Source organism: Pleurodeles waltl, unplaced genomic scaffold, assembly GCF_031143425.1.
Source record: "Pleurodeles waltl isolate 20211129_DDA unplaced genomic scaffold, aPleWal1.hap1.20221129 scaffold_91, whole genome shotgun sequence".
Lineage (NCBI taxonomy): Eukaryota > Metazoa > Chordata > Amphibia > Caudata > Salamandridae > Pleurodeles > Pleurodeles waltl.
Genome location: NW_027150403.1, coordinates 706,895 through 714,309, shown reverse-complemented (window position 1 = coordinate 714,309; position 7,415 = coordinate 706,895). Strand labels below are relative to the sequence as shown.

Genomic DNA, 7,415 nt, shown 5'->3' with positions numbered 1-7,415 from the left:
TGGAACCACCACACTATGGAAACAGACACACCTGCTTGCTTTATGTGGCTCTGCATTGGACTGGGATGCAAGGACTGAGGGCTAATGTTCATGACGCTCAAAGCTGAGCCTTCCGGAACACGATCTCTTGCCTTGGAAGAAAGGAACTGGCATCACTTTCATTCCAAGAGGTCATTTCAGAACTGGACCCGAAATTACCATGGAGAAGCACTGTGCATTTAATGTTCCTATGAGCACTGCTGCTCCAGCACAGAAAAGCAGTTTCAAAGAAATCTCGCATACCTTCATGATGCTGAACCGTCTCAACGCAGGTATAAAGCATGTATTGCATTGCAACATGACATCTTACAAGAGTGAAAAGCAGAAATACTCCTGTTTAAAACACAGACTGAACCTATAAAGGTAAGGGTTTGTCTGGGATTTGAACCAAGGTCCTCTCACACCCGAAGCGAGAATCATACCCCTATACCAACTAGACTGCTGCTGCAGAGGCATTTGAAACATCTTCTGAAGCGTCTTTCAGAAAAGCAGGGCCATTCGGAGGCTGTCTCTCTAAGCGTGCCATAGCAATTGATGTTTTCTGTCAAGGATTTTTTGTTTGTCTCTAGCAAGGAAAGAGGTAGTCAAGATGCCCTGTGCCAATGAGCTGAATTAGGGCACTGATGTGAAAAACAGACCCTTTCTGGTAGTTGTAACCCTCTGCAAGTCCTGGACCCTTGCACCTTAGACTTCCAGACCAGAAGCACTGAAGGGCCTGCTAGCTCTTGAGCCAGAGAAACATGCCTCTTGGATTCAAGCAAACTTGCTCGATCAGGCGAGATCAGGCGAGATTTATAGTAGTGGCTCATAGGCCTGAAACACTCACATGGGAGACGCGGGGTGGCTGATTTCCCGGAATGGCCCTTGATGGGGAAATCACCTCCTTTCCCCCGCCTCATTTCAGAATTTGTGTGCAAGTCGCAAGACAGTGTTCAGGGGTTCATGGGTACTGCCTACTCCCAGCTGCCTCTCTGTCTTCTTCATGTAAATTGCAAGTCACGAGGAGGCACCATTGCCAATATGCTCCGCCCACCTAACCAAGAAACCCAGGCCCGTATTTATACTTTTTGACGCTAAACTGCGCTAACGCAGTTTAGCGTCAAAAAATTTTGCGCCGGCTAACGTCATTCTGAAGCGCCATGCGGGCGCCGTATTTATTGAATGGCGTTAGCCGGCGCAAGCAGACCGGCGCTGCCTGGTGTGCGTGGAAAAAAACCACGTACACCAGGCAGCGCCGGCGTTGGGAAAAATGGCGCTAGGGCGTCTTAAAAATGGTGCAAGTCAGGTTGACGCAAAAAATCGCCTCCACTCGATTTGCGCTATTTTTAACGACGCCCAGACGCCATTGAAATGACTCCTGTCTTAGTAAAGACAGGAGTCATGCCCCCTTGCCCAATGGCCATGCCCAGGGGACTTATTTCCCCTGGGCATGGTCATTGGGCATTGTGGCATGTAGGGGGGCACAAATCAGGCCCCCCTATGCCAAAAAAAAAAAAAATATTTTTTTTTTTATACTTACCTGAAATTACCTGAATGTCCCTGGGGTGGGTCCCTCCAGGGTGTCCTCCTGGGGTGGGCAAGGTTGGCAGGGGGGGTCCCTGGGGGCATGGGAGGGCAGCTGTGGGATCATTTTGAGCCCACAGGTCCCTTAACGCCTGCCCTGACCCAGGCGTTAAAAAGAGGCGCAAATGCGGGGTTTTTTGCCCCGACCACTCCCGGGCGTGATTTTTGCCCGGGAGTATAAATACGACGCATTTGCGTTGCAGACATTTTTTGGGACGGGAACGCCTACCTTGCATCTCATTAACGCAAGGAAGGCGTTCACGCAAAAAAATGACGCTCTTTACTCCTACTTTGGCGCTAGACGCGTCTAACGCCAAAGTATAAATATGGCGTTAGTTTTGCGCCGAATTTGCGTCGAAAAAAACGACGCTTATTCGGCGCAAACGGAGTATAAATATGCCCCCAGTTTGAGCTTGTCTGTCTGTGTTGTTGCAGGGGCAGTGTCTTCTTTGCCCAAAAGGTGGCAAGAGAGACTCACTTCAAACGATAGAATCAACTGCTTAAGTAGAAACCAGCATGGTAGTTACTGTCATAAAGTGAAGCTCTAACAGAAGGTGTGCCTGAGATGCCCCTTCCAGTAATACACAGAATTTTGATTGAGGGCCCAGCCGATGGGTTGGTGGATTTCTCCTCACATGCCACAGCAGCTTCCAAAGATAGTGGTGTGAGGAGCTGGCTGTGCAAGCAGAGCAAGATTTAAGGGAAGAAAACACACCTGTTAGGAGTGGGATTTGAACCCACGCCTCCATGAAGAGACCAGAAGGCTCAGCTTCACTGAAGATCAAGCTCTCTTGAATCTGGCACCTTAGACCACTCGGCCCTCCTGACAGCCAAAACATTGTGCAGGTCTGACTATTCAGTCTGCACTTGTTGAAGCTGCTGCTTGCAATGTTCCTATCAAAGTCACAGCTTTAAAGGCCCCACAATATAACATGGCCAAGAAAAAAAAAAAAACAGAACAAGAAACAAGGCACATGCACGACCACGGAGGGATGCAGATAACTTTTTATCGTCCTGCAATAGTAAAGCACATTTTACACAGGTCACTAGTTTTTAAAGGTCATTTCTGTCTAGGTGTGCATTGAGAGAGACTGAGGTTTTAGTGAGCAAACACAAAAGCTACTGCTGCTCAGTGTCGAACCGGGGACCTTTTGCGAGTGAGGCAAATGTGATAACCACTACACTACAGAAACAAGCTTGCTGGCTTGATTGAAGGAGCACAGTTCCTCTCATATGTTTGCCCGATTTCCTCTATACTTGATCAGCAGTTGGTCAGAATGCGAGGGGTAAGTGTGAAAATTGCAGCGGTGTCAGCCAGCATGCATACACTCAGACGTCCTGAAAAGTCACAGCTGCGGGCAGAGACAGACAAATATCTGATGCCTAAATGCCATTAACGCAAGCCTGTGAAATCATCACACAGGGCGCACTGAGAGCAAGCAGGAAGGAAGCCAAGGCATTGTAATCAATTTTTCGCCTGAGGCAAAAAATATGTTTTGCGCAACAATGCTTCGAGTGGAATGAGAAATGTTGAGGGGTTGTGTATTTTGAGCAGGATTTGATTGTTTTCCGCTAAAATGGGCTCGTCCGGGATTTGAAACCAGGACCTCTCGCACCCAAAGCGAGAATCATACCCCTAGACCAACCAGCCTGGGGACAGAAACGCTACGGCTCCCACCCTGCTCCGAGGGTTGGTGGCAGAGAGTGGGAGACTACATCCCAAACCAAGAAACGCCACCTGGTGCTCTCTTCTGCAGTATGACTAGAGTCATTTGCATGGTCGTCATCGAACATGACATAAAAAGCCTCTATCCTTTAGACATTTTGTCCCAGATTTACAAGAAAATGACTGAGCGCGGCGCTGTGCCAAATTTGCAAGCCCCACACTCCGTCATTTTCAAAATGCAGGGAAGCGCCGTATTTAGTAGAATACAGCGCACCCCTGTGCTTCCCCCTGCGCCAGCTCTAAATTAGCTGCTGAGCGCCAACGCAGCCGTTCTTGCACCATGGTACAAGGATGACTGCGTTGAGGGGGAAATTGTTTTTGTGCAGGAAGGGACACCTTCCTGGCCAAAAGAAAAATCTTCAATGGTGATTTGCTCTTACTTCTATGTGTGCTGCAGAATGCAGCACACATTGAAAGAGAAAAAACGAGGAGAAATGAAAAAATTTCTCCTCAGTGCGCCACTCTAACGATACCCCTGGGATGGCGTTGGATTTTGGCGCTGACGCAGATTTACGACAACTCCTAAATCTGGAGCAGCATCAAAATGCTATGGTGTTGCTGTGGCACACTCACAGCAACACCCATTGCACGCCCCTTCCAGGGAAAGCGCTGCGTGCTAAGGTGCCGTATTTACAAGGTGGTGTTAAGCCACAAAAAGTGGCTGAATGCCATCTTGTAAATACCGCGCAGTGCATAGTGCCACCGGGGCGTCACTAAAAGTGATGCTCCGTTGGCGATTGGGCCTTGTAAGTCTGGCACCTTATTTGCTCAAGGTGTGTGTTCTTGGTGAGGGCAGGAAAGCTTTTTTCGCTCTCATACCTTCCTTCCTTGGCTGGCTTGAATGCGGTAGGCTCAGGCTTCAATGCAAAGGTCAAACAGTGAGCAACTGACTGACGTAAGCTGGCGCAACTCCTCTTGGTGAGCTGTGACAGATGCCCCAGGAGCGTAGTACCTCACGATGGTGAGGGATAGACACAGTCTCTTTTATCTCAGCTTGCCTGTCAGCTGAGTCAGGAAATGCAAATACTGGGAAAAAGTCCAGTGACTTGCTGTTTTTGCTTGGCTTCGAACCAGGGATCTTTCGCATGTGAGGTGCGCATGATAACCACTACACTACACAAACAGACACACTTGCCGGCTTGCTTCATGTGGCTATGCATTGTGCTGGAACCACCACACTATGGAAACAGACACACCTGCTTGCTTTATGTGGCTCTGCATTGGACTGGGATGAAAGGACTGAGGGCCAATGTTCATGACGCTCAAAGCTGAGCCTTCCGGAACACGATCTCTTGCCTTGGAAGAAAGGAACTGGCATCACTTTCATTCCAAGAGGTGATTTCAGAACTGGACCCGAAATTACCATGGAGAAGCACTGTGCATTTAATGTTCCTATGAGCACTGCTGCTCCAGCACAGAAAAGCAGTTGCAAAGAAATCTCGCATACCTTCATGATGCTGATCCGTCTCAAAGCAGGTATAAAGCATGTATTGCATTGCAACATGACAACTTACAAGAGTGAAAAGCAGAAATACTCCTGTTTAAAACACAGACTGAACCTATAAAGGTAAGGGTTTGTCTGGGATTTGAACCAAGGTCCTCTCACACCCGAAGCGAGAATCATACCCCTATACCAACTAGACTGCTGCTGCAGAGGCATTTGAAACATCTTCTGAAGCGTCTTTCAGAAAAGCAGGGCCATTCGGAGGCTCTCTCTCTAAGCGTGCCATAGCAATTGATGTTTTCTGTCAAGGATTTTTTGTTTGTCTCTAGCAAGGAAAGAGGTAGTCAAGATGCCCTGTGCCAGTGAGCTGAACTAGGGCACTGATGTGAAAAGCAGACCCTTTCTGGTAGTTGTAACCCTCTGCAAGTCCTGGACCCTTGCACCTTAGACTTCCAGACCAGAAGCACTGAAGGGCCTGCTAGCTCTTGAGCCAGAGAAGCATGCCTCTTGGATTCAAGCACACTTGCTCGCTCAGTGCTCGATCAGGCGAGATTTATAGTAGTGGCTCATAGGCCTGAAACACTCACCTGGGAGACGCGGGGTGGCTGATTTCCCAGAATGGCCCTTGATGGGGAAATCACCTCCTTTCCCCCGCCTCATTTCAGAATTGTGTGCAAGTCGCAAGACAGTGTTCAGGGGTTCATGGGTACTGCCTACTCCCAGCTGCCTCTCTGTCTTCTTCATGTAAATTGCAAGTCACAAGGAGGCACCATTGCCAATATGCTCCGCCCACCAAACCAAGAAACCCAGTTTGAGCTTGTCTGCCTGTGTTGTTGCAGGGGCAGTGTCTTCTTTGCCCAAAAGGTGGCAGGAGAGACTCACTTCAAACGATAGAATCAACTGCTTAAGTAGAAACCAGCATGGTAGTTACTGTCATAAAGTGCAGCTCTAACAGAAGGTGTGCCTGAGATGCCCCTTCCAGTAATACACAGAATTTTGATTGAGGGCCCAGCCGATGGGTTGGTGGATTTCTCCTCACATGCCACAGCACCTTCCAAAGATAGTGGTGTGAGGAGCTGGCTGTGCAAGCAGAGCAAGATTTAAGGTAACAAAACACACCTGTTAGGAGTGGGATTTGAACCCACGCCTCCATGAAGAGACCAGAAGCTCAGCTTCACTGAAGATCAAGCTCTCTTGAGTCTGGCACCTGAGACCACTCGGCCATCCTGACAGCCAAAACATTGTGCAGGTCTGACTCTTCAGTCTGCACTTGTTGATGCTGCCGCTTGCAATGCTCCTATCAAAGTCACAGCTTGAAAGGCCCCACAATATAACATGGGCAAGAAAAAAAAAAAAAAAAGAACAAGAAACAAGGCACATGCACGACCACCGAGGGATGCAGATAACTTTTTATCGTCCTGCAATAGTAAAGCACATTTTACACAGGTCACAAGTTTTTAAAGGTCATTTCTGTCTAAGTGTGCATTGAGAGAGACTGAGGTTTTAGTGAGCAAACACAAAAGCTACTGCTGCCCAGTGTCGAATCGGGGACCTTTTGCATGTGAGGCAAATGTGAAAACCACTACACTACAGAAACAAGCTTGCTGGCTTGACTGAAGGAGCACAGTTCCCCTCATATGTTTGCCCGATTTCCTCTATACTTGATCAGCAGTTGCTCAGAATGCGAGGGGTAAGTGTGAAAATTGCAGCGGTGTCAGCCAGCATGCATACACTCAGACGTCCTGAAAAGTCACAGTTGCGGGCAGAGACAGACAAATATCTGATGGCCTAATGCCGGGAACGCAAGCCTTTGAAATCATCACACAGGGCGCACTGAGAGCAAGCAGGAAGGAAGCCAAGGCATTGAAATCCATTTTTCGCCTGAGGCCAAAAATATGTTTTGCGCAACAATGCTTCGAGTGGAATGAGAAATGTTGAGGGGTTGTGTATTTTGAGCAGGATTTGATTGTTTTCCGCTAAAATGGGCTCGTCCGGGATTTGAACCCGGGACCTCTCGCACCCGAAGCAAGAATCATACCCCTAGCCCAACGAGCCTGGGCACAGAAGTGCTACGGCTCCCACCCTGCTCCGAGGGTTGGTGGCAGAGAGTGGGAGACTACATCCCAAAGCAAGAAACGCCACATGGTGCTCTCTTCTGCAGTATGACTAGAGTCATTTGCATGGTCGTCATCGAACATGACATAAAAAGCCTCTATCCTTTAGACATTTTGTCCCAGATTTACAAGAAAATGACTAAGCGTGACGCTGTGCCAAATTTGCAAGCCCCACGCTCCGTCATTTTCAAAATGCAGGGAAGCGCCGTATTTAGTAGAATACAGCACACCCCTGTGCTTCCCCCTGCGCCAGCTCTAAATTAGCTGCTGAGCGCCAACGCAGCCGTTCTTGCACCATGGTACAAGGATGACTGCGTTGAGGGGGAAATTGTTTTTGTGCAGGAAGGGACACCTTCCTGGCCAAAAGAAAAATCTTCAATGGTGATTTGCTCTTACTTCTATGTGTGCTGCAGAATGCAGCACACATAGAAAGAGAAAAAACGAGGAGAAATGAAAACATTTCTCCTCAGTGCGCCACTCTAACGATACCCCTGGGATGGCGTTGGATTTTGGCGCTGACGCAGATTTA

The 7,415-nt window shown here is 48.5% G+C and overlaps 1 non-coding gene across 1 annotated transcript; it reads right to left on the bottom strand.

The window, feature by feature from the left end:
• Positions 1 to 6,755: 6,755 nt before the first annotated feature.
• On the bottom strand, positions 6,756 to 6,827 carry TRNAP-CGG (transfer RNA proline (anticodon CGG)). The gene has a single exon. It is a non-coding gene; the product is annotated as a tRNA-Pro (tRNA).
• Between the last annotated feature and the right edge of the window lie 588 nt (positions 6,828 to 7,415).